The sequence below is a fragment of the Rhinoderma darwinii genome, chromosome 9 (genome assembly GCF_050947455.1).
Source record: "Rhinoderma darwinii isolate aRhiDar2 chromosome 9, aRhiDar2.hap1, whole genome shotgun sequence".
Taxonomy (NCBI): Eukaryota; Metazoa; Chordata; class Amphibia; order Anura; family Rhinodermatidae; genus Rhinoderma; species Rhinoderma darwinii.
Window position 1 is genome coordinate 23,674,954 of NC_134695.1, and position 27,956 is coordinate 23,702,909.

The 27,956-nt window shown below is 43.7% G+C and overlaps 1 protein-coding gene across 5 annotated transcripts in view; it reads left to right on the top strand.

Annotated features, from left to right (window-relative positions):
• Positions 1–5,838: 5,838 nt before the first annotated feature.
• SLC29A2 (solute carrier family 29 member 2) overlaps positions 5,839–27,956 on the top strand; it is a 110,817-nt gene continuing 88,699 nt past the window's right edge. The window contains exons 1-2 of one of the 5 annotated variants that reach the window (XM_075837373.1): positions 5,871–5,906; positions 27,575–27,655. The gene's annotated coding sequence lies outside the window, so the exon portion shown is untranslated. Of the gene's footprint in view, positions 5,907–6,837; positions 6,911–7,065; positions 7,164–27,574; positions 27,656–27,956 lie in introns of those variants that run through there. The other 4 variants (XM_075837372.1, XM_075837377.1, XM_075837376.1 and 1 more) reach the window with 4 other exon arrangements.

A 27,956-nucleotide genomic window follows, 5' to 3' on the forward strand; every position in this document is an offset into this window, starting at 1 on the left:
CCCCTCCTCTACCATCTATATCAATTCCCAAATATGAAAACCTTGATGTAGGCTCATGTGTCTTATCCTCTGCCACTGGGAACCCCAAATCTCACAACAAACTTGTAAAGGTCACCAACATTACCTGACAAATTCCTAACTCTGCTGGCCCTACCATCAAGAAATCATCCAGGTAGTGGACAATTGTGCTTCTCCCTGAGGACCTCTCCAAACACTGGTGCAAAAACTAGCTAGACACTTCAAAAATACGTGCACGAAATGGCGCAACCCATAGGTAAACATTTATCAACAATAAAATTTCCCTTGAACCAACCTGTGTATTTAAAACTTTATGGATATAACGGTATAAGTCTGAATGCAGATTAAATATTGACCTTGGCCATCAACTTCCACACCCCCTGACCATATCCACTGCAGATACAGATGACTGGTAATGAACCTCGCTCACTTCCTTCCGTATTGCAACGTTTACTGACCCCCCCCCCCCCCCTTTAGGATAAGACAAACGCTGGATCATTCTGTACTTCCCTTCCTCTTTCTTGGGTACCACCCCCAACGGTGAGATCACTGCACTCACCACATGTGGGGTACCAAACGATACCTCTATTCTCCCCTTTCTTCCTTCCTTCATTAACTGGTTCCCGACTGCTGGCTGTGTTTTTACGGCCGGCGGTCAGGGTCCTTAAAACCCGAGCCATAGACTTTTTACGGCTCGGGTTTTAACTTGCTGCTCGCGCGATCGGGCAGCTGAATGTCGGGTCTCCGGCTGTCAGTGACTGCCGGGGACCCTGAGGAGAGGATAGAAGCAGCTTTCGTTGCTTCTGTCTTCTCTGATGTCTTTTTACACAGCGCTCAAAGAACGCTGTGTATAGGAATAGAGACAGCAGCAGCGGCGCTGTCTCTATTCCTCCCGGTGATCATGTGACTGGTCACATGATCGGCGGGTGCCGTTACTAACAGACTGCTGCTGGGTCTTACAAGACCCAGCACAGCCCTATTCGTGACAATCGTCACTATGAGAGGGTTGATTTCCCCTGTAACTGAATAAAATAGCTGAAACGTAAAAAAGCTTATTTTTTTACTATTCTTTTCAAACTTTATCAATAAAAATTCTAAAATAGCAAAAAAGATGTGTATAAAAACGATAAAAAGAAAGAAACCTGCATTGTCTACGGAAAAAACGTCGCAAAAATCACGTAGTTAGCCCAACAAATAAAAAAAGTTATAGCCATTTAACTAACTCGTGCTAAAAAGGGATAACGGTGTCTGGTCTTGAAGGCTCAAAATAGCCCGGTCCTGAACTGCTAAAATTTATCCTCCAACACTGAATGCACAGAATCTGCCGATTTCAAACTTCTGAATTCTGAATTCTTTTGGAAACACTTGCATTCCCCTTCAACTGGTAACTTAAAACGAAACCTAAACCCCTCCTCCAAAAATTTGGAATACTTCCTGCCTGGGTATTTTGCACCAGTTTTTTCCCTGTCCATTTTAAAAACTGATGATTTTCATATATGGATAGTGACATCAGTGACTTCTCCTGGAGCGGAATCCCCGGCCACGTCTGCGGCAACACTGTGGCTGGTGATTAGTGGGATTCTGTTCCTACAGGGAGCTACAGTGGCGCCATCTACGGACCGGGAGGGGGCGGGCTCCATCTACAAGGGGCTGTGGCAGCAAAAAAAATAAAAAATCTCCACCTCCTCACGTGTACTTTGCGCTGTAAGGAGGAGGAGAGAGCGAGCGGCAAAAAGCACGGCTGTCACTCGGATCACATCCAAGTGACAGCTGGGCTTTACACAGCCCCATAGACTTCTACAGGAGCCGTGCAGCAAGGAGAACGTCCAAAATTAAGGCATGTTCCACTTTTTGACGGCCTTCAAAAAAATCGGCCAGGTGAATAGCCCCATTTGGGGGTCTATTGCTCTTACTGCGGCCGTGTGACCACCATTAAATAAACAGCTGTCACACGGCAGTATCCCTGTCGTGTGAATAGGGCTTTACAGTTCCTTTCATTGTATGCCCAACAAACCAATTTACCTCTGCTGAGCTGACTAGGCCATTTGGCCCCCATCCCACCTGGGCCCTCACCCTACCCATTAATCTAGACCACAAGTCCTTCTGACCAAAACTCAAGATCTTACTTCCCACCAACTTTTTCCTGTAGGCCCTGTCATAATCCAACCATCCCACTCCCCCGTAAAATGCATGCATATCGACTACCAAATCCATGTATTTCAACAAATTAATACATTGCTCAAGTCTAGCCTCTACCCATACACTGGCATACACTAAAAACCCCTTGGTCCACTATGGTCCTTCTATGCTTCCTATCCCCTTTGACTGCCCCCCTCCTCATTAGCTGTCACGATACCCTGGACAGCTCGTAGATGTCTATGTACGTCCCCTCCCTTATCGTCTTCACTACCTTCTGCGGCATATGTGCATACGTTGGGGACAACAAGCATGCATAGGTATCCTGACCACCCACCGCTATTACTTTCTCCACTAACTCACTATTCTTTGCCTGACTTACCCCACCCTCTGCTTCCGCCTTACCCTTTCCTTTCACAGCCTTCAAACCTTTCTTTAACATTTAAAAAAATCCTACTCTCTTTACACTTGTCCTCCCCATCAGACCATAAATCCCTATCCAAAGAATTGTAATCAGACTCACCCAGCTGATGACCCTCAGGGACTCCTGATTCCACATGTCCTCCGGCCAAGCCACTGTTCTCTGGAATTTCCGTCTGCGTCCCTTCAGGTGCTTGCTGCGATCTGTCGCTGCTCCATTTTCTGCAATGACAGGCACTGTGTGAGTACGTCACCAGCTACATTGTTTTCAAATCAGGTGCCTCCATTGGGCCTATTATCCCCTTGCTGACGGGAGATAGGGGGGGGGGGTAGGATGTCCTAGGACCCCAGCACCCGTTAAAATGTGCCATGGGGTAGCTGGTGGGCATGCCTGGGGGAGGGAACTGCTGCAGAGGAAACATGGGAGGGACCCCTTCGGACAAAACCCCCCTTTAGGCCTTAAGACCCCATGGGACCTTCCCCCTGGGAATAGTGGTGGGCCAGATAGTTGTTTGGTGAGGGAGGTCACTGGAAACCATTAACCTGGGAGAGCCCAGGGAACCCATGAAAAGTAGGATTTTGGGGTGGAGTTGGCCCTAAGTGGGCCTGGTAGTGCAGCCAATGGGCTAACTGCACGGCCGGTGTTTGCACCATGGCCGTTGGTCCTGGGAAACTATGCCACCATGACGAACCGCTATCCTCTAGTCTTGCTAACCGATGCATATTGCCTGCAGGAGAGAGCCTGTGCGGACCTTGAGAGCTCGGCTCTGGTGCACTTTGAGTTTCGTGCCGGGACAGGCACTTACGGCGCAGCCAGAAGTGAGACACTCCATTACAGCGTGCTCGTATGCCAGAAGCAGGGAGATTAAGGCCTGTACTGGCCGTCGAAAGGGACGGAGCCTCCCCGGGCACTAAAGGGGGCAACCGGACTAGGAAACCACTTCCACTGCAGGAAAGACTTATCCGGCCTTATGGAGTCGCACAACCGCCTGATGACAATTTTTTCTCTTCTTTTTCACCGCCGTTGGCTCCAATGTGCGCTCCCCTCGACACTGCTGTCAGCGCCTCTGTAAATTAAATACTGGCTTGGATCCATGGTCTTCTTCTTTGCTTAACAGGTAAAATAATCTGGAATGCCTTACTCCTCCCTAAACTCCCCCTATTGTTAATTCCCTAACCCCTCGCCCCGCCATTACTCCTCTCCTAACACCTTTCCCTGACTAAACAAAAAGACCATCTTCCTCCCCCCAGACTTCCTGGTGGCGCCGACTTCGCAGCCAGCGCCATTTTCCTACCCTTAGACTCTGCCACTAAGCCCTCATGCACACTTCCATCACCGTTTTCACTGCCGTTTTTCACGGATCCGTGTGTCCGTGATTGGAACAGTGTGCTTCCCGTGTGTACTCCGTGTACACTTCCATGTTTGTTTCCGAGAGGAAACTGAAACCCGTTCACACTATATTGTGAGTGCCGCACATGCTATTCACTGTCCAGCGGTACTCACTGTCCAGGGTGCTGAAAGAGTTACTGCCGATCAGTGCAGCCCTTTAACTCTTTCAGCACACTGGACAGAGACTACCGCTGGACAGTGAGTACCATGCACGGTGCTCACAATATAGATTCAGGCCTCATGCACACTAACGTATTTTTTCCCTCCCGTAAATACTGGCGTAAATACGGGTCCTTGGTCACACGTATTTCACCAGTATTTACGGGCACGTTTTCGCTGCAAAATTGCACTGCACTAATCGGCAGCCCCTTCTCTCTATCAGTGCAGGATAGAGAGAAGGGGCAGCCCTTTCCGAGGTAAAAGTAAAAGAAATTCATACTTACCCGGCCGTTGCCTTTGTGACGCGTCCCTCTCTTGACATCCAGCCGACCTCCCTGGATGACGCGGCAGTCCATGTGACCGCTACAGCCTGTGATTGGCCTGTGATTAGCTGCAGCGGTCACATGGGCTGAAACGTCATCCCAGGAGGCCGGACTGGAGGAAGAAGCAGGGAGTTCTGGGTAAGTATGAACTTCTATTTTTTTCACACCTTGATTTATATTGTGATCGGAAGTCACTGTCCAGGGTGCAGAAACAGTTACTGCCGATCGTTTAACTCTTTCAGCATCCTGGGCAGTGACTATTTACTGATGTCGCTTAGCAACGCTCCCGTAATTACGGGTGCACACATGTAGTCACCCGTAATTACGGGAGCCCCATAGACTTCTATGGGCCTGCCCGTGCCGTAATTACGGCCTAAAATAGGAAATGTTCTATATTTTTTAACGGCCCGGGCACCTATCCGTAAGCATACGGGGAGGTACCTGTGGCCAATAGAAGTCTATGGGCCCGTAATTACGGCCCGTGATTACGGGCGTTTTTACGTTCGTGTGAATGGGGGGGGGGTAAGGCTGGGTTCATACAGAGTTTTTTTGCAGGCGGAAAATCTGCCTCAAAATTCCGTTTGGAAGTTTGAGGCAGATTTTCCTCTGCCTGCACGCCGGCGGTTTTCGCCCGTGGCCATTGAGTGCTGCGGGCATAAAACACAGCGAAATACGCTTTCTCTGCCTCCTATTGATGTCAATGGGAGGTCAGAGGTGTAATCGTGCGAAGATAGGGCATGTCCCTTCTTTATCCCGCGAGCCGATCTTACCGCTCGCAGGAGAAGACCGCCCCCGCCTCCCATTGAAATCAATGGGAGGCATTTTCGGACGTTTTTTGCGGAGCGGTTTCCGTGTCAAAAAACTCTGTGTGAACATACCCTAAGGGCCTGTTCACACAGAGTATTTTGACAAGCCTTTTGGAGCTGAAACCGCTCTGCAAAAACCGGCCGAAAATGCCTCCCATTGATTTCAATGGGACGCGGGGGCGGTTTTCTCCAGGGAGCGGAAAAACCGCCTCACGGGAGAAAGAAGGGACATGCCCTACCTTCGCGCGTTTACGCCTCTGACCTCCCATTGACATCAATGGGAGGCAGAGAGAGCGTATGTCGCAGAGTTTTTTGCCCGTAGCACTCAATGGCCGCGGGCGAAAAACGCAGTGAAAAACGTGCAGGAAGGACAAAATCTGCCTCAAAATCCCAAACTGAATTTTGAGGCAGAATTTTCCTCCTGCAAAAAACTTTTGGTGAACAAACCTGCAACAAAAAAATAAAAGGTACTACTTACCCAGAACTCCCTGCTTGCCTGCTTCTTCCTCAAGGCCAGTCTCCTGAGATGACGTTTCAGACCATGTGACCGCTGCAGCCAATCACAGGCTGCAGTGGTCACATGGACTGCCGCGTCATCCAGTGAGGTCGGACTGGATGTCAGAAGAGGGACGCGTCACCAAGACAACGTCCTGGGTACGTATGAAATTATTTTTCTTATTAAGCACTGATCAGCAGCCCCTTCTCTCTATCAGTGCTGACAGAGAGAATGGGCTGCCGATTAATGCAGTATCTGTCTCTATGTGTAACTCTGCCCGCCGGTTGCTAGGCAACGGTTCCGTCACACACGGACGGCACACGATCCTCCACGGGCTTAGTCATTCCCCCATGTCCCTAAATTTGACCTATCTCGGCTTCCGTAGTTAAGCGCTGTCAGTTCGGTCACCATGACTACAGGGACGCTCTTACTAGTGTTTAACCTGTTTCTAGTGTGTTCCGATGATCATCACGTACCATTTACAGCTAATGATTACCAGGCACTGTCTGCATTTATTTCCACTCTCCGTGCGCCTCACTCAGCGATATCTCCGCTCTCTACCTTGTTACATCTTACGTTTTATACTACTAGTTTTATCCTATGTATTTATTTCAAATGTTTTCTGTATTCTGCATCTTGTCATTTTATATTCTGGCGCTATATGATTGGATGTTCTTTCTGTCGGTCACGTTTACTTTTTGACCTCCCATGACGTTAGGCACCAGTTAGACTCCTGGCGGTTCTTTTTTTATTATTTACATAACTGACTGCGCTATATATGATGTGTTTGTTCCTTCTGTATATTGAAACGCCCCATGAAGATGCTGGTACGGCATCGAAACGCGTAGCCAGAATAAAGTCCTTCTTATTATATATTGCTACTACTTGGCTTTTGTCTGATATCAGTAGCGCTTCGTGGTGTTTTCTGCCTCAAAATCCACCTGTTGTAAAATATTGCTCCGTTGTTCGCGGGCCTGCGGCATCATGCGTCATATCTGTATGAATACACTCATTTTCCTGTATGAGGTAACCCTGAAAGGCGGGAATTATGAACGCGCCTTTTTTTTTTTCTCGTCTCTTCGAAACTCCCGCTATATTGCCACGGTGCAGATACAGCCGAGCATCACATTGGATCCCGCCAGTAATCTGTGACACGGCTGGTGTAAGTATATGATACCCGGCACTACATCGTCTTCTCTCAGCGCTGTGACAGAGACGTGCCTATATAATGCTGAGACTGTGTACGTGATCGGGTTACTAATCGTGTTATCCTAGACTATAGTCCTGAATGAGCAATAGGGGCGGGCGGGATACGCAGTGTGTGGGGCTGTTCTGGAAACCCCTTGCAGCGCATACAGTGAGTCACATGGTGCTGAGCGGGAGCTGGTCTGTGATACACGGGGCTGAGTCCGCAGGTCAGTGATGTGATGTCATCGGTTCTCCTTCCTGCCGTCAGTGTTGTGATAGTGTGTACTTACAGCTGTCTATAGAGAGTGGAGTCTTTTTTTTGGCGTCCATTCACCGTTACTAATGGCCAGGGGCGTAGCTAAAGGTTTACGGGGCCCAAAAGTCCATGTGTGATCCGGTCTTCTGGGCTCTGTATCTAAGCCCACCACATAGGTAGTCTTAGATACATCGCCCCAGCAGACAGTAATGTTTTACTTACCCCTTTTGGCACCTAGCGCAGCGGAGGTCCTGACGCCATCCAGCGTCACGACGTGGTGCACAGCGTCGTGATGTCATACCGTGAAGAGACGCCAGAATCTCTGCTGCGCTCGGTAACGAGGAGGGTAAGTATATTATTACTATAGTAACAGGGGCCTGTCTATTTTATTACATAGGCCCCAGTTACTACAATAACATTTTATAGATGTGGCCCGTCGCAATTGTGACCGCTGCAACCCCTTATACGCCGCTGCTTATGGCCCTTTTATGTGGAGCAATTTATAAGTGAATGATAATGTGTCCATAGCAATAATCGCCGCATGTAAGGGGGCCGATCGACTGCGCTATTGATTCCGTCAAAAAAGTGGAACCCTTTCACAACCGTGACAAACAAAAACTATTAGCAAAGTATCCGTCACCATTGAGATCAAAGCTATGGTTTCCGTTCGCCTTTCTGTTGAGGGGTTCCTCTGATGGAAATCTCAGACCGAGCCCCTCAACAGAAAGACCACGCTGATGTGAACACCGCCTAAACTAGCATAGCAATAAGGGGGAGTTCACACAGCGTTTTTTTTGGTCTGGCAGATTTTGAATTGCCAGCGTTTTTTTTTTTTTTTGTTTTTTTTTTTATGACATGCTCTTTCTTCGGGCGGAAACAGCTTGATGAAAGAGCATGCCACTTTATTTTCCGCAAGTGGCCAAAAACCGTCTGGGGAAAAAAAGTCTCTACCTTCCATTGAAATCAATGGGGAACGATTTAAGGGCCACTGCGTGAACTAGCGATGCACGATGCATCGAAACTTTGCATCCCCAAGCGGTTCGATACCGTTTTATGTATTTCGATACTAAGCTGCCCGACCGCACAGCTAGTATAGTAACACATGACTGTATGAGAGCGGGGCAGCAGCTGTGTAATACAGTCATTGCCCCGCTCCTGAGTCCTGACAAGTGCCGCCGCCAGGATGAGGTGATGCGGGCGCACTGCAAAACACCCCCATGTTCTGTCCTCAGTGCCAGCGCCGCCGCACCACCTCATGCTGACTGCATGTGCAGTTACTGTCAGGAGCGGGGCAATGGTTGTAAGACAGCCACAGTCCCGCTGTAACGGCGGAGATCAGAGAAACCTCATCTCCGCCGTTATTCCTCTGAATGCTGCGATGAAAGCTGACCACCACCGCAGCATTCGGGGGAAAGTGAGAAGGGGGGATGCCCTTTAGATCGCGTCACTGGGAATTCCTGTGACATGATCGAGGGCCACACCATATATCGGCAGACAGCCCAGGGTCCAGTGAAGGGGACCCCAGGGCTGTCTGACCATATTTCCTGTTAGGGCATACTTAGGTCTGCCCTAACAACTGCCTGTGCACCATCAGTACACAGGCTAATGTACTGGCATATAGATATATGCCAGTACAATAAAGTTTAAAAAGAATAAAGTAAAAAAACCTAAAGTAATGTTTAAAAAAAAAAAAAAAAAACACGCACACTACAATAAAACATTAAACGAAGTCTCGATACATAAAATATACACCTATTTAGTATCGTCGTGACCGTAATAACACATTTATAGTGTCATTCATGTTTACGCTGTTCTAAAATGAAACAAACTGCTTTCTTTCACTTATTCGTGTGAGGCACGAGGGGTTATTAATTTTGAACCTCCCATGTGCCTCACATTATTAGTAATCAACCCCATCATGTACCTCACACATTAACCCAATGTTGTCCATTATGACGGAGGAACATGATGGGGTTAATTACTATTAATGTGAGGCACGTGGAGGTTCAAAATGCATAATACCTCGTGCCTCACATCAGAAAGCGGAAGAACTTTTTTTTTTTTTAAATTATTGTTGGCAAAAGTATAGTTTTGGTATCGAAATCGCAATACTACACATGGTATCGGTATCGAAGTAGAAAATTCTGGTATCGTTACATCCCTAGCGTGAACTATCCCTAAATGTGTAAAAATCTGCTGGCACTGGTAGGGCATGTGCCAAGGAGACTGATACAGTCACAGGGCAGTGAAGGGAAACCTTTCTTTGACTTTGGCTTCACCAGTCCTCCAGGGACGACCTTCTAAGTAAGGTCTCCTGCTCACGTCCATAAGGGTTTTTACTGTCCACAATTACGGATCCGATGGCTACGCTATCCGATGGATATAGGTCCGTAGCCGTCTGCAATTGCGGAAGCGCCCATAAAAATCCACATTTTCGGAACAAGAATAGGACATGCGCTATATTTTGCAGATCACCTCTACGGCATGGACACATCCATAAATATATGGAAAGGTGGCCAATAGAAACAACTGGATCTTGAAACTACAGAACTAGGATGGTGATTTCAAGAGAAAACAGCCTCTGAATCCAGGTGATTTTGGAGCTGATTTTCAAAGCGTTTTTGGTGTTTACAAGTGTATTGAGTGTTTTTTTTTTCTTTTGTAATGTCAATTAGGCATGTCACGATACCAGAATTTGGACTTCGTTTAGTATTGCGATTTCTATACCAATTCGATACTCTGCCAACAGTAATAAAAAAAAAAGTTCTTCCGTTTTCTGATGTGAGGCACATGATGTGATTAATTTTGAATGTGCCTCACATTAAGGCCCCATGCACACGAACGTGTTTTTGCGGCCGCAATTCCCCCGAAAATCCACGGGAGAATTGCGGCCCCATTCTTTTCTATGGGGCCATGCACACGACCGTAGTTTTTGCGGCCCTTGCACGGCCCGGGAGCCCGGACCGCAGAAAGAACGGGCATGTCTTATAACGGCCCTGTTCTGCGGTCCGGGCTCATTGAAAACAATGGCGGCGGCCATGTGCATGTCCTGCGATTTGCGGGCGGCCTGCGGCTGACAGTCCACAGCCGGCCGACCCGAAAATCACGGCCGTGCACACGGCTACGGTCGTGTGCATGAGGCCTAATAGTAATTAACTCCATCATGTTTCTCAGTCATAATGGGTTAATGTGTAAGGTACATGATGGGGTTAATTACTATAAATGTGAGGCACATGGAGGTTAAATTCATCGCGCCTCACATTAATAAGTGGTAGAAAGCAGTTTTTTATTTTTTTTACAGCGTACACATCATAAATGATGCAAAAAAATTGTTGTGCAGGTTATTACGCCCGCGCCAATACTGAATGTGTATGTTTTATGTATTGAGACTTATTTTAATGTTTATTGTAAAAAAAGGTCTGTTTTATTTTTACATTTAACATTACTTTGTTTTTACTTTATTTTTAAACTTTAATGTACTGGCATATATCTACAGGGTGGGCCATTTATATGGATACACCTAAATAAAATGGGAATGGTTGGTGATATTAACTTCCTGTTTGTGGCACATTTGTATATGGGAGGGGGGAAACTTTTCAAGCTGGGTGTTGACCATGGTGGCCATTTTGAAGTCGGCCATTTTGTATCCAACTTTAGTTTTTTTCAATGTGAAGAGGGTCATGTGACACATTAAACTTATCGAGAATTTCACAAGAAAAACAATGGTGTGCTTGGTTTTAACGTTACTTTATTCTTTCATGAGTTATTTACAAGTTTCTGACCACTTATAAAATGTGTTCAAAGTGCTGCCCATTGTGTTGGATTATCAATGCAACCCTCTTCTCCCACTCTTCACACACTGATGGCAACACCGCAGAAGAAATGCCTCCCGATCTGACCCCCTTAGACTTTTATCTTTGGGGTCATCTGAAGGCAAATGTCTATGCTGTGAAGATACGAGATGTGCAGCAACTGAAACTACGGATACTGGAAGCCTGTGCTAGCATTTCTTCTGCGGTGTTGCTATCAGTGTGTGAAGAGTGGGAGAAGAGGGTTGCATTGACAATCCAACACAATGGGCAGCACTTTGAACACATTTTATAAGTGGTCAGAAACTTGTAAATAACTCATGAAAGAATAAAGTAACGTTAAAACCAAGCACACCATTGTTTTTCTTGTGAAATTCTCGATAAGTTTAACCCCTTAGTGACCACCAATACGCCTTTTTACGTCGGTCACTAAGGGGCCTTAGGCTAGGCTGACGCCTTTTCACGTCAGCCTAGTCTAAGTCCTGCACGGGTCTCCCGTGCAGGCAGGAGCCGGGGCTCTGCTGTCTGATGACAGCTGAGCTCCTGCTCCAACTCCCGCGATCGAAGTTTACTTCGATCGCGGCCGTTTAACCCGTTAAATGCCGCCGTCAATAGCGACCGCGGCATTTAACTTTGTTTACAGAGGGAGTGAGCTCCCTCTGTCACCCATCGGCGGCCCGCGAATGCAATCGCGGGTCTCTGATGGGGTTTCATGGCAGCCGGGGGCTTGCTAAAAGCCCCCAGGTCTGCCCTGGACATATGCCTGTTAGGACGCGCCGGAGGCACGTCCTAACAGATTGCCTGTCAGATTTACACTGACAGGCAATAATGCTCTGGTATACGAAGTATACCAGAGCATTATATCAGCGATCGGAAGATTGCACAGTAAAGTCCCCAAATGGGACTAATAAAATATATCATCAAAGTGAAATAAAGATTATTAATAAAAAGTACAGTAAAAAAATAAATCCATTTTTTTTCCATAAAAAGTGGTTTTATTTAGTAAAAGTGTAAAAAAAAAAAAAAAAAGTACACATATGTGGTATCGCCACGACCGTAATGACTCCATTAATAAAGTTAATATGTAATTTAAACCGCAAGGTGAACACCGTAAAAAAAAAACGCAAAAAAGCATGGCGAAATTGCAATTTTTTTCCATTGCCCCCCAAAAAAGTCATAATAGAAATGAATCAATAAGTCCCATGCACCCCAAAACAGTACCATTCAAAACTACGTCTTGTCCCGCAGAAAACAAGCCCAAAAAATCACTACATTGATGGAAAAATAAAAAAATTACGGCTCTTGGAAAGCGACGATGCAAAAACAAATAATTTTAGTTCAAAAGTGTTTTTATTGTGCAAAAGTCGTAAAACATAAGAAACCTCTACATATGTGGTATCGCCGTAATCGTACCGACCCATAGAATAAAGGTAACATGTTATTTACGTCGCACAGTGAACGGCGTCAATTTAAAAACGCATAGAACAATGGCGGAATTTCAGTTTTTTTTTATAATCCCCCCCAAAAAGGTTAATAAAAGTTAATATAAAAATTATATGTACCCAAAAATGGTGCTATTAAAAAGTACAACTAATCTCGCAAAAAGCAAGTCCTCATACAGCTATGTAGACGAAAAAATAAAAAAGTTATAGCTCTTTGAATGCGAATATAGAAAAACGAATAAAATAGCTTGGTCATTAGGGCCTAAAATGGGCTGGTCACTAAGGGGTTAATGTGTCACATGACCCTCTTCCCATTGAAAAACTAAAGTTGGATACAAAATGGCCGACTTCAAAATGGCCGCCATGTTCAACACCCAGCTTGAAAAGTGTCCCCCCTCCCATATACTAATGTGCCACAAACAGGAAGTTAATATCACCAACCACTCCCATTTTATTTAGGTGTATCCATATAAATGGCCCACACTGTATATACAGATAGTACACAGGCAGTTGTTAGGACATGCCTAAGTATGCCCTAAAGAGGCTCTGTCACCAGATTTTCAAACCCCTATCTACTATTGCAGCAGATCGGCGCTGCAATGGAGATAACAGTAACGTTTTGTTTTTTTTCAAAAACGAGCATTTTTGGCCAAGTTATGACCATTTTTATATTTATGCAAATGAGCCTTTCTTAAGTACAACTGGGCGTGTTTAAAGTTATGTCCAAGTGGGCGTGTCTTGTGTGTACATCTGGGCGTTTTTACTTTGTTTTACTAGCTTGGCGTTGTGAATAGAAGTGTATGATGCTGACGAATCAGCATCATCCACTTCTCTTCGTTACCACCCAGCTTCTGGCAGTGCACAGACACACAGCGTGTCCTCGCTCGTCTGACGGGATGAAGTTCCTGTGGGAGGAAGTGAGTGACGTCGCAGCGTGATCTCGCGAGGACACGCTGTGTGTCTGTGCACTGCCAGAAGCTGGGTGGTAACGAAGAAAAGTGGATGATGCTGATTCGTAAAAACGCCCAGATGTACATACACAATACACGCCCACTTGTACATAACTTTAAACACGCCCAGTTGTACTTAAGAAAGGCTCGTTTGCATAAATATAAAAATGGTCATAACTTGGCCAAAAATGCTCGTTTTTGAAAAAAAAACAACGTTACTGTTATCTCCATTGCAGCGCCTATCTGCTGCAATAGTAGATAGGGGTTTGAAAATCTGGTGACAGAGCCTACAAGAAATATGGTAGGACAGCCCTGGGGTCATTCAATGGACCCTGGGCTGTTTGCCCATATATGGTATGTCCCTCAATCGCGTCACAGGGATTCCTGTGATGCGATCCAAGGGACATCCCCCTTCTCACTTCCTCTTGAATGCTGCGTTCAGCTTTGATGGCAGCATTCAGGGGAATGGCGGCGGAGATGAGAGATTTCTCTGATCTCCGCCGTTATAGAGCGGAGCTGTGGCTGTGTAATACAGCCATTGCCCCGCTCCTGACATTAAAGGAATAGTGTCGCCCCCAAAAAATTTTTTAGATCCGTTTGTTCGTGTTTTATAAAAAACTTTTGTATTTGTTTGTGTGGTACTTTTTTTTTATTTTTTAACTTTTTCTTCCCTATGGGGGCTGCCATTTTTTTTTCCATTTCTGTATGTGTCGATTAACGACACATACAGACATGGAATACGGCAGCTACAGTCCCATAGTGAATGCGAACGGGGCCCGTTCCATCCACTATGGTGTACGCCGTCTGTGTGGGAACGGTGCATGCGCCGCTCCCACACAGTCCAAGTTGAACTGAGCGCTGTCCGGCGCCATTTTCCTGTAGACCGGAAGTCGCGGCCGGACAGTAAGATTACTACTTCCGGTCGCGGCTTCCGGACTTGTGCACTTGGAGCAGCAGAGCGGATGGACCGGAGGGAGCGGCGGCGACAGGAGCAGGTAAGTGATTTCTATGTATGTTCGTGTTTCAGTGTGTGTTTACTACTGTATGTTAACCTTCTACACTGTGTGTTAGCTCAAAAAATGGCGACACACAGTGTAGGAGGTTAGACCGTTCAATCCCCTCGTTTCTCCCGGCACTAGCCAGGATAAAGGAGGGGGGGATTCTGAGAGCTCACTAGAGCGAGGGATTTTTTTCCCAATTTTGCAGCATAAAGCAATGTGGTTGCTTTACCACATGCAATGCTGCAATTTTGGGAATTGCTCCATCTAGTGACCAGTGCTGGGAAATATTATAAATTAGAATCTAATTTATAATATTTCCTGACTCGTAAAAAAAATTAGAACAATGTTTAATCACCTATACACTAATTGTTTAACTAAAAAAAAACAAAACATTTTTTGCTAACAACACATTCCCTTTAACCCCTTCCCGACATTTGCCGTAAATGTACGTCATGGAAAGCATTGACTTCCCGCAAAATGCCGTACATTTACGGCAAATGTTTGGCACAGGCTCAGAAGCTGAGTCGGTGCCATCATCGTCGGATCTCAGCTGTATCTTACAGCTGACATCCGACTGTAACGGCGGGGACCGAAATTAGCTTCGATCCCTCCCATTAACCCCTTAAGTGCAGCGCTCAAACGCGATCGCTGCACTTAAGGGGTTTGCAGCTCATCGGAGCCCCAGCAATGAAATTGCCGGGGTTCCGGTGGCTTCAATGGCAACCGGAGGCCTAATACTGGCCTCCCGGTCTGCCTAGCACCGAAGCCGGTCAAGATCCGCCCGGCGGCGGAGCCTGATCGGCTTCCGTAGCTGCCGGCAAGATGGCGCCGGGTCAGGAGCTTATCCGGCGTCATCAGCGGTGGAAGTCAGCTGTACTGTACAGCTGACATCCACCTGTAACGGCAGGAAACGGAGCTAGCTCCGATCCCTGCCATTAACCCCTTCGATGCAGCAATCGAAAGCGATTGCTGCATCGTAGCGGTTACTAGCAGATCGTCAGCCCTGACAGGCAATCCAGACTGGCGACTGCTGTTATGGCAACAGGAGACACAATGGTCTCCTGCTCTGCCATTACGGAAGCCGATTAGGCCCTGCCTAACAGACTGACTGACAGATCTAATACATTGCACTACATAGGTAGTGCAATGTATTAAAAAAAAAAAATCCGACCGTTGGACCTTCAAGTCCCCTAGTGGGACTTGAAGAAAAGTGTAAAAAAAGTGCAAAAAAATAAAAGTTTGAAAACAATAAAAGTTTCAACTAATCAAATAAAACACAATCCCCCTTTTACTCTTATCAAGTCCTTTATTATTGAAAAATAATAATAAACCATATGTATTTGGTATCGTCACGACCGTAACGACCTGAGGTATCAAAATATTATATTTATTGCACGCGGTGAACAGCGTAAAAAAAAAACGTAAAAAACTTTACCAGAGTTTCTGTTTTTTGGTCACTTTGCCCTACAAATATTAGAATAAAAAGTGATCAAAAAGTCGCACGTATCCAAAAATGGTACCTATAAAAACTATAGCTCGTCCCGCAAAAAACAAGCCCTCATACACATCCGTCGAGAAAAAAATTAAAAAGTTATGGTTCTCACAACTTGGCGACAGAAAAAATACATTCTTTTTACAAAAGTAATTTTATTGTGCAAAAAGTTGTAAAACATAAAAAAGTGCTATAAATTAGGTATCGCCGGAATCGTACTGACCCGCAGAATAAAGTTAACATGTAGTTTATAACGCATGGTGAACGCTGTATAAAAAAAACCAAAAAAAGCTGTGCCAGAATTGCGTTTTTTTGTTTACCTGGCATCCCAAAAAATAGGATAAAAGGTGATCAAAAAGTCACATGTACCCCAAAATGGTACCAATAATAACTACAGCTCGTCCCGCAACAAACCAGCTTACATACCACTATGTCTATGAAAAATAAAATAAGTTATGGCTCCAATAAGTCAGGAAATAAAAAAATATGCAGTTGTGCCCGAGGGGAACATTTCTTCTGTTTCAAGAGGCGATTTATCAAGGACCTAAAATTAGGGAACCAGGGAGGGGAGAGCCCAAACATCCGCTTGAAGCGACGGTGCCCGTATTATACCAGGACAACACTTCCTAGCAAAATTCCCCAAACTACAAAAGGTGCGGAGTGTGGACCAAAAGGGGGATAAGAAATGACACCATCTATCAGTGCGACCTTGGCCTGTGCGGAAAGGATTGCTTCACAGCGTAAAACACATCTATGGATTATTTTTATTTTTTTATACCACCTGACTATGCCCCTTATATACTCCGCCCCGCTTACATGTACCCCCACATTATAAATGGAAACACCAGCAATACTCAAACAAATATAATACCAAGCAAAATCCGCTCTCCAAAAGCCAAATGGTGCTCCCTCGGCTCTGAACCCTACAGCGTGCCCAAACAGCCGTTTCCTTCAACATATATGGCATCGTCATACCCGGGAGAACCCTTTTAACAATTTTTGGGGTGTGTGTCTCCAGCGTGATAAGCTTGGCATGACATATTTGCCACTGAATGGCATATCTAGGGAAAAATATAAATTTTTAATTTGCACCATCCGCAGCGCATTCATTTATGGAAAAGACCTGTGGGGTGAAAATGCTCACTAGACCCCTTAATAAATGCCTTGAGGGGTGCAGTTTCCATAATGGGGGTCACTTCTCAGGGGTTTCTTTTTATTATTTCACATCTGAGCCTCTGCAGTTGTGAACCAATACTTTGTAAATCGCCAAATTAGGCCTCCACTCTGCATGATACTCTTCACTCCTGAGCCCTGTAATATGTCCAGGCAAAAGATTAGGGCCACATGTAGGGTGTTTCTAAAACCGGGAAACACTGCATAATAATTAGAGAGCTGTCTTGTTATGGTGGCACAAGCAGGGCACCACATATTGGCATATCTATGGAAAAAAATGCCATTTTCACTCTGCAACATCGAGTGAACACAAATTTCTACAAAACACCTGCAGGGTTAAAATGCTTACTACACCCCTTGGTAAATGCATTGAGGGGTGTAGTTTCCAAAATGGGGTCACTTCTGGGGGGTTTCCACTGTTTTGGGCCCACAGGCGCCCAGAAACCAATCCAGCAACATCTGCACTCCAAATGGCGGTCCTTCCCTTCAGAGCCCTGCCGTTTGCCCAAACAGCAGTTTATGACCACATGTGGGGTATTGCCGTACTCGGGAGAAATTGCTTTACAAATGTTGGGTTCTTTTTTTTCCTTTATTTGTTGAGAAAATGAAAAAATTTGCGCTAAATCTACGTCTTATTGAAGAAAAAGGACTGTTTTTATTTTCACTGCCTAATTCTAATAAATTCTATGAAACATCTGTGGGGTCAAAATGCTCACTACACCCCTAGATTAATTCCTCGAGGTGTAGTTTCCTAAATGGAGTCCCGTTTTGGCCTCCGCAAATCATTCCTGCAAAATGTGATCTCAAAAAGCCAAATAATGCTCTTTCCCTTATAAGCCCTGCCGTGTGTCCAAACAGCCGTTTATTAGCACATGTGGGGTATTGTTTTACTCGGGAGAAATTGCTTTACAAATTTTACGGTGCTTTTTCTCCTTCAGTCCTTGTGGAAATGAGAAAAAATTAGCTAAACCTACATTTTCTTTGAAAAAATTTAGATTATCATTTTCACAGCCTACTTCCAATAATTTATGCAAAAAACCTGTGGGGTCCAAACGCTCACTATACCCCTAGATAATTTCCTCAATGGGTGTAGTTTCCAAAATGGGGTCACTTGTGGGGGGTTTCCACTGTTTTGTCCCCTCAGGGGCTTTGTAAATGTGACATGGCCTCTCAAACCATTCCTGCTAAATTTGAGCTCCAAAAGCCAAATGGCGCTCTTTCTCTTCTAAGCCCTGCCGTGTGTCCAAATATATCCATTTATTACCACATGTTGGGTATTGTTTTACTCAGGAGAAATTGCTTTACAAATTTTGCGGTGCTTTTTCTCCTTTAGTCCGTGTGGAAATGAGAAAAAAAATCGCTAAACCTACATTTTCTTTGAAGAAATGTTGATTTTAATTTTCAAGGCCTACTTCCAATAATTTCTGTAAAAAACCTGTGCGGTCAAAATGCTCACTATACCCCTAGATAATTTCCTTGAGGTGTCTAGTTTCCCAGATGGGGTCACTTTTGGGGGATTTTTACTGTTTTGTCACTGCAAGAGCCCTTCAAACCTGACATGATGCCTAAAATATATTCTAACAAAAATAAGGCCCCAAAATCCACTAGGTGTTCCTTTGCTTCGGAGGCCGGTGCTTCAGTCCAGTCGCACGCTACGGCCACATGTGGGATATTTCCTAAAACTGCAGAAACTGGGCAACAAATATTGAGTTGCATTTCTCTGGTAAAACTTTGTGTTGTAAAAATTGTATTAAAAATTTATTTCTGCAAAAAAATATGAAATTTGTAAATTTCACCTCTACTTTGCTTTAATTCCTGTGAAATGTGTAAAGGGTTAAGACATTTTCTAAATGCTGTTTTGAATACTTTGAGGGGTGAAGTTTTTAGAATTGGGTGACTTTTTGGGGGTTTCTAATATATAAGGCCCTCAAAACAACTTCACAAATGAACTGGGCCCTTTAAAAATAGCCTTTTGAAATTTTCTTGAAAATGTGAGAAATTGCTGCTAAAGTTCTAAGCCTTGTGAGGTCATAGAAAAATAAAAGGATGTTCAAAAAACTATGCCAATCTAATGTAGACATATGGGGGATGTTAATTAGCAACAATTTTGTGTGTTATAACTGTCTGTCTTACAAGCAGATACATTTAAATTGAGAAAAATGCTAATTTTTGCAATTTTTCACAAATTTTTGGTGTTTTTCACAATTAAATACTGAACATATCGAGCAAATTTTGCTAGTAACTTAAAGTGCAATGTGTCACGAGAAAACAATCTCAGAATCGCTTGGATAGGTGAAAGCATTCCGGAGTTATTACCACATAAAGTGACACATGTCAGATTTGAAAAATGAGGCCCTGTCAGGAAGGTCACTGAAGACAGAACACGGGGGTCGGGGGGGGGGGGGGGGTGGCAGCATGCTCTTTCTTTTAAAGGGTTCTTGCTCTGACCTCCAATTAAAAACAATGGTAGCCAGCAAAAAAAAAACCTGCAGCACTTGTTTCTAATATTTTTTGCAGCTTTTTTTTGCCCACGTCTTTTGCATTAGATTCAACTAAAAAAAGGGTCAACGCTAGCAATTCAAAATCTGCCTCAAAATTCCTGAAGGACTTTTAAAGGCAGATGTTTTTTCTACCTGACAAACAACGCTGTGTGAACTCCCTCATATTTTTACGAGGCGGTTTTTTAATTCAGCAGCGTAAAATTACGCCTCATGTATATTGCCCATTGAAATCAATGGAAAATGGTTTGCAGGCCTATTTCAATTGTATTTTGGAACGTAATATGAGCGTTTTGAGCTCCAAAAGACGCCTAAAAATAAGTCATGTGAACATACCCTTAGAGGAAATTTGCTAAAACTGGCTTTTCAAACACCTCATTCGCATAAGCGTGTCTACAAAAAGCAGTAAAATTTTTTTTATCGTTCTGAATATCTGTGTGGCGTCTGTCCGTGTGGTTTCTGTGTGTCATTGGTTTTTCTCCTTTGCAAACAATTCCTAGTTTAACCCCTTCAGGACTGAGCTTGTTTTGGCCTTGTGGACGAAGCCGATTTTTTTTCAAATCTGACATGTCGCTTTATGTGGTAATAACTTCGGAATGCTTTTACCTATCCAAGTGATTCTGAGATTGTTTTCTCGTGACACATTGGACATTGTTACTGGAAAAATTTGGTCGATTTTAAATTTAGTATTTATTTGTGAAAAACACAAATTTGGAGAAAATGTGCAAAAAATTGCATTTTTCTAAATTTAAATGTATCTGCTTGTAAAACAATATCCAGAGAGAGTATGGGCAGCACAGCAGAACACAAACCTCTAGGGTATCGGGGTGCAAGCCTCTGGGATCCCACATGTAAATCCCCAAGTGTAAACTAAATAGGAAGAAGAGGCAGCACTCCAGAGTTCGTATCAAAATAGAAAATGTTTTTATTCACCCATCAGTGAGATCTCAAAACAGTGGAAATCCCCCAAAAGTGACCCCATTTGGGAAACTACACACCTCAAGGAAATTATCCCGGGGTATAGTGAGCATTTTGACTGTTTTTTTTACAGAAATTATTGGAAGTAGGCCGTGAAAATTAAAATCTTCGTTTTTTGGTTTTTTTCAAAGAAAATGTAGGTTTAGCGATTTTATTTATTTTATTTTTTTCTCATTTCCACAAGGAATAAAGGAGAAAAAGCACTGCAAAATTTGTAACGCAATTTCTGCCGAGTAAAATACCCCACATGTGGTCATAAATTGCTGTTTGGACACACGGCAGAGCTGAGAAGGGAAAGTGCGCCATTTGGCTTTTGGAGCTCAAATTTAGCAGGAACGGATTGCGGAGGCCATGTCACATTTACAAAACCCCTGAGGGGACAAAACAGTGGAAACCCCCCACAAGTGACCCCATTTTGGAAACTACACACCTTGAGGAATTCATCTTTGGGTGTAGTGAGCATTTTGACCCCACAGGTGTTTCTTGGCCAGTTAAAATAAAAACAATCCTTTTTCTTCAATAAGACGTAGTCCCATTCTATCTTTTCCTTCCCTCATTGTGTCTATTGTGAGTGGTCTTTGCTTCCTGTGATTGCGCATACGTGTTCTTACCATTGCATTTTAGGAGGTCTGGGGGGCTGCATTGTTGTCTTTTCTTTTTGTTACTATGCTCCTTTCCTTTTAGCTTCCTCAGACTGCTGTGATTGTATTTTGCACTGTGTTTGGGGCTTCCCCAGAGCTGGAGTCCCGGGCAGAGCGCTAGTATAAGCTCGACTCTGGGGAAGCCTCTGACATCGCTGTCCATACATCGACAATTATGTCAGGGGCTTCCCCAGAGCAGGAGTCCCAGTGATGTCAGGGGCACAGCTGGAATCCCAGGCAGGGTGCTAGAAGCGGCTCTGCTCCGGGACTCCAGCTCTGGGCAAGGCCCTCACATCACTGTCCATATATGGACACTGATGTTAATGGCTTCCCCAGAGTTTCGGCGCAGAGCCTATACTAGTGCTCTGCTCCGGGACTCAGGCTCTGGGTTTGCCCCTGATCACATTCCGGTCCAGGAGGATCCCCTAACGTCACTGTTTATGGACAGTGACGTCAGGGGCTCTAACAGTAGAGGGATCCTCAGCCAAAGTGTCGGCAACGCACTGGCTGGGGATTTCACTCCTAGAGGGAGCCCCAATGGAGCCATCTACTTGGGGTGTGTGCGGCAGCATCCGCCGAGGGCACTGTGGCAGCATCCAAAACGGGGCTGCCCAATCTTGACGTGTGTCTGCCAACTGAGGCGCCGGACTGCATTTAGCGACACTTAAACTGTAAAACTGGATTGTTGAAATAAGCACGTGGAGAAATATCTCAAATTTTAAACCTAGCAGTGTTATAGTAATTAATATAGTGTTATAGTAGATCAAATAACTAATTGATTAACAATAATTTTGTATTGTATCGCGGGACAGGGATGTAATATTACCACTTTACAAAGCATTAGTGAGGCCTCATCTAGAATATGCAATCAAGTTCTGGGCTCCAGTTCATAGAAAGGATGCCCTGGAGTTGGAAAAAATACAAAGAAGAGCAACGAAGCTAATAAGGGGCATGGAGAATCTAAGTTATGAGGAAAGATTAAAAGAATTAAACCTATTTAGCCTTGAGAAAAGACCACTAAGGGGGGACATGATTAACTTATATAAATATATGAATGGCACATACAAAAAATATGGTGAAATCCTGTTCCATGTAAAACCCCCTCAAAAAACAAGGGGGCACTCCCTCCATCTGGAGAAAAAAAGGTTCAACCTGCAGAGGCGACAAGCCTTCTTTACTGTGAGAACTGTGAATCTATGGAATAGCCTACCGCAGGAGCTGGTCACAGCAGGGACAGTAGATGGCTTTAAAAAAGGCTTAGATAATTTCCTAGAACAAAAAAATATTAACTGCTATGTGTAGAAATTTTTTACTTCCCCTTTCCCATCCCTTGGTTGAACTTGATGGACATGTGTCTTTTTTCAACCGTACAAACTATGTAACAAATTTGAAAGTAATGCGGCCCGTCTACTTCCCATTTTTTCTATATGTGGCCCACTTACCCGGCCGAGTTTGAGACCCCTGCCCTAGACAAAGATATTACTGACAGTCAGTAAAAAAAAATCTCTCTTGTGGTTGAAAACCAACAATCTAAAAAAGGGAATCCATTGGCACCCATATCCAGTAACGTCAGTAACTACGGATACAAGCAAAAGAGGTTGAGAAGCAACACTGGATCCAAGATCCTTTCATGGGGTTTGGCCAATACAAATAGGTTATCATTCGTCAAATTTCAAAGAATTAGTGGGAATGTGTCGAGAATAAAACGTTATTTTTTTTATTTATTTTTTTAACGGTTACTTTTTTTTTAATTTTATTTTTTTCACGTTTTTTGCTGTTTTTTTTTTGTTTTTTTTCTTTTTCGTATTAAAAATTAAAAATAATTTTATATATTTCCTATGTTGGCCACCAGAGGGAGCACTCCCAAGGATTACAGCAATGTGAATAAGGGAAAGCTCCCTGAGAGAGACACACACCACACCCCACACACCCACCCTCCCCTCATATATTAATTTTTTTGGGGCTACAAGCCAGGAAATCGTGTCTTGAAATTGCTAAGCATTGTCCGTCTCCCATTATAGTGCTTTTACAATGGCAGCTGGTAGAACCTATAGGACACACCAAATGGCTACGAATGCTGAAAGTCAAGAAGGAGAGCCTGTGGTGATAAACTTTTCAGTTGACCGGTTCACATGGCATGTATTTGGCGTGTTTTTTTGGCGCATTTTACATGCCGAAAACCATGTCATAATTGGTAAAGCGCGCTGTTAGTATTTTAGTACTAACATTAGTACCACTCACTTTTTTTACACACGCATTTTTAAAAACCGTGTTGTGTAAATGAAGCAGTTTTGGGTAAAACACGCCAAATGTTCCCATAGTCAATGGGAGTCCTAATAATGCGCCAAAAAACGTGAAAAAAGCCAACACAAAATGCGTAAAAGAACACGTGATAAAAGCATTTCACTGAAGTGTGCTAGAGGTCTAATTTTATTTTGTTTTGCAGGTTTCGCTGGACCTATTGGACTATGTCATAGATTCGGTGGACTACTGCAATGATCTAAGTTTTTTTTTTTGTTTTTTTTTGTTAAATAAAATGATTACGAGGATTAGGTGGGGGGAGTCTTTATTTCAATAAAAATATTTTCTTATGTCTGTTTTTTTAATACTTTGATTACCGCCTGGATAATGGCAGTTGTCTGCTTGACGATGTTAATAATAATTTTTTTTTCTTCTCAAAAAAACGACATGGGGTCCCCCTCTATTTTTATAACTGGATCGTGGCGGTGGGGAGGGGAGGGGGTAGTTGCAGCCGGGGGGTTTTTTTTTTTTTTTTTTTTTTTTTTAAACTGGCTAACACGAAGCCCCACCTTAGTAATGGACGTCGTCAAACAGACAACTGCCATTATCAAAGCGCTAGTAAAGTATTAAAAAAACAGACCTAAGAAAATATTATTTAAATAAAAACTACCCCCCACAAAACCCTCATTAACCATTTTATTAAAAAACAAAAACAAACACAGAAATCTAGATTCTCGCAGTAGTCCAACGAATGGCGTAGTCCAGCAGAACCTGCAAAACAAAATATAAACTTAGCTATATGAAAAATATAAATACTTCTACTCACCTACAGCGACTTCTGTCTACTCTCCTGCGCCACCACAAATACTAGAGGTCCCCACAAGCACCCTGCACGCACCCCACATGCCCACGCTTACCATCACACAACCCACCCCTGTGTGTGTGTGTGTGTGTGTGTGTGTGTGTGTGTGTGTGTGTGTGTGTGTGTGTGTGTGTGTGTGTGTGTGTGTGTGTGTGTGTGTGTGTGTGTGTGTGTGTGTGTGTGTGTCTGTGTCTTCAAAACTGCTGATAATCGGCTATAAAGGATCAGTGGCGCCCACTACACTCACCCCCCCCCCCCTTACCTGCAGTGCGGCCGGTCTTCAAAATGCCGCCGGCTTTCCCCCTACAAACCAGCTTCTATGATGGGTCGCTCTGAACTGCGCCTGCGCATTACAGAGCGAGACGGCAGAAGCAGAGGATGTAAGGAATGGGTCCCGTTTGTTATAGCCTATGCACTGTAGCTGCCGTATTCCATCCGTGGCGTGAATTGACACGTGCACAGATGAAAGAAAACATGGCAGCCCCAGTAAAGTAAGAAAGTTTTAATTAAAAAAAAAACATTGTGTGTGAAAAAATAAAGTCAATATAATATTTTACTAAATAAAAACAAATTAATAAAAAATAAAAATAAAAAATCATGACACCTTTTCTTTTAAGAGAAGTCCTGGAGTCTCTAAAAGTAACAGAACACCTTATCCAAAATGCTCATGTGAGAATTTACTCAGACAATTGCGTACCTGAGACGTCAGGGAGGTACCAGACAGAAAATACTGTAGTTCCCAGCGGGCCAAATGTTTTCTTCGGCAGGACCTCGACTATTGTCCCTCTCAGCTCTCCATCTCAAAGGTTCTTCCAACATCCAGGCAGATTTCTTAAATCTGAAGGATTTAGGTCCAACCAAATGGTGCCTAAAACAGGAAGTCTATCTCCAAATAACTCAGGAGTGGGGACTTCCGGAAGTGGATTTATTTGTGAGCCAGAAAAACTTTTCTCTAAACCCAAAAGAAAAGTGTCTAGGGGTGGACGCGTTGGCTCACAATTGGAAGTTCCAACTTGCCTTTTCTTTTCCTCCAATTACTCTAAGGGTATGTGCACACGATATCGACAATTACGGCTGAAATTACGGCTCCTGAATTTCAGACGTAATTGCATGTACTCGCGTTTTGCGGCGTGTCCTTTACGGGCGTAATTTGTAGCTGTTCTTCATTGGAGTCAACGAAAAACTGCTCCAATTACGTCCCAAGACTTTTGACGAGGCTATAATTTTACGCGCCGTCTTTTGACAACTACTCGTAAAATGACAGGTCGTCGGCTCAGAATATCGTAAAGTCCATAGAAAGTAATGGGCAGATGTTTGCCGACGTATTGGAGCAGTTTTTTCAGACGTAATTCGAGGTGTAAAACGCCTCCATTACGTCTGAAAATTGATTGTATGAACCCAGCCTAAGGGTATGTTCACACGCTTAGCAAAAAAAGTCTATTACGGAGCTGGTTTCAAGGGAAAACAGCTGATTTTCCAACGTTTTTTTTTAAAACAACTCGTTTTTTTACGATTTTTGGAGCTGTTTTTCTATAGAGTCAATGAAAAATGGCTCAAGAAGTGACATGCACTTCCTCTTAGGGGTCGTGTTCTACACGGCCATTTTTCAAAACGGCCCGTCGGAACAGAATGCCGTTTTTCCCCATTGAAATCAATGGTCAGATTTTTGGAGGCATTCTGTTTCCGATTTTTCGGCCAAAAATAATCCGTGTGAACATACCCTTATATTAAAAACCTTTACAAAAGCTCGAAAAAACAAAGGTGATCTTTATTGCCCCCCTGTGGCCAAAAAGAGCTTGGTTCGAACTGTTAAACAGTCTGAAATTAACAGAACCCTGTATACTGCCAATATCAGGATCTCCTACATCATGGTCTATATACCGTACAGACACTTAGAGGCTCAAACTAGCAGCCTGGCTTCTCAAGCCTCAGTCCTAAAATCAAATTGACTATCTGAATCTGTAATAAATATGCTGCAAAAAAGTAGGAAAGAAGTGACCAATGCAATTTATAATCTGGTTTGTAAGAAATAATTTTCCTGGTGTGGGGATGAAAAAAAACCAAATGTTCTTCATCCCAACATAGCAAAAATTATGGACTTCCTGCAAGCGGGACTTAAAGAGGCTCTGTCACCAGATTAAAATGCCCTATCTGCTACATCATTCTATCGGCGCTGGAATGTAGTTAACGGCAGTGGTTTTTATTTTGAGAAACAATCTTTTTTCAGCAAGTTATGACCTTTATTACATTTATGCAAATTCGTTTCTTAATGCTCAAGTGGGCGGTTTTTAACTTTTAACCAAGTAGGCGTATTACAAAAGTGTATGACGCTAACCAATCAGCATCATACACTTCTCTCCATTACACCGAAGCTTGTTTCACTGAACAGCGCGATCTCGTGTGACGTCCCTTCCGCCCACAGGTCCTTTGTCTCTAGGGAGTTCTATATGCTTACCTGCACTGTGTGATGCTGCCTCCTCCGCTGCTGCAGATCCGACGACTAACTTCTCATACGCCTGGAGACTATCTATGTTCAGTCTTCAGACGCAGGGATGAAGGACCTGTGGGTGGAAGTGACGTCACAGCGTGGTCTCGCGAGATCACGCTGTTCAGTGAAACAAGCTTGGGTTTAATGAAGAGAAGTGTATGATGCTGATTGGTCAGCGTCATACACTTCTTTGTAATATGCCCACTTGGTTAAAAGTTTAAAAAACACCCACTTGGGCATTAAGAAACTAATTTGCATAAATGTAATAAAGGTCATAACTTGCTGAAAAAAAGATTGTTTCTCAAAATAAAAAACACTGCTGTTAACTACATTCCAGTGCCCATAAAATGATGTATGAAAGAGGGCATTTTTTAATCTGGTGACAGAGCCTCTTTAAAGAGGCTCTGTCACCACATTATACGTGTCCTATATTCTACATGATGTGATCGGCGCTGTAATGTAGATTACAGCAGTGTTTTTTATTTTGAGAAACAATCTTTTTTGACGGAGTTATGACCTATATAAGCTTTATTCTAATGAGTTTCTTAATGAACAACTGGGCGTGTTTTAGTTTTTTGGCCAAGTGGGCGTTGTACAGGGGAGTGTATGACTCTGACCAATCAGCGTCATACACTTCTCCCCATTCATGTATCCTTACTTTATAGAAAAGTAAAAAAGAGATAACAAATTCCATCTATAATAAGGTGCGGAAAAAGATTCTTTCTTGGTGTAGGGATATTAAGCCAGATATAAATCACTCTGTGGCCCAGATCCTTGATTGTTGTTTTTTTTTTTTTTTTTTTACAGGCAGGTCTTGAAATGGGTCTTAAGCCCTGTACAGATTTCAGCTTTCAATTCATATTTTGATCAAGATTTAGCCTCCCACAGGTGAATAAAAAGGTTTATATTTGTAGCAGCCTAAAGGTTATCTCTGAAGAAGAGATCTCTCTTCCCCACCTGGGAAGGGTAAGAAGGCCTCAAAAGGCACGGTTGCCAGTTGGATTCAAATATGCTATTTATAAAACTTAAAGTATTCAGAATTTAACTCCCCCAGTAAATCTTAAAGCCCACTCCACTCATGCTGTGTCCGTTCCCTCTAGGCCAAATTTGCCTGGCCGCTACTTGGTCCTCTGTACATACATCCGGCAATGATTTTTTTCTATGGTAGAAAAGTTCTTCATGCCATAGT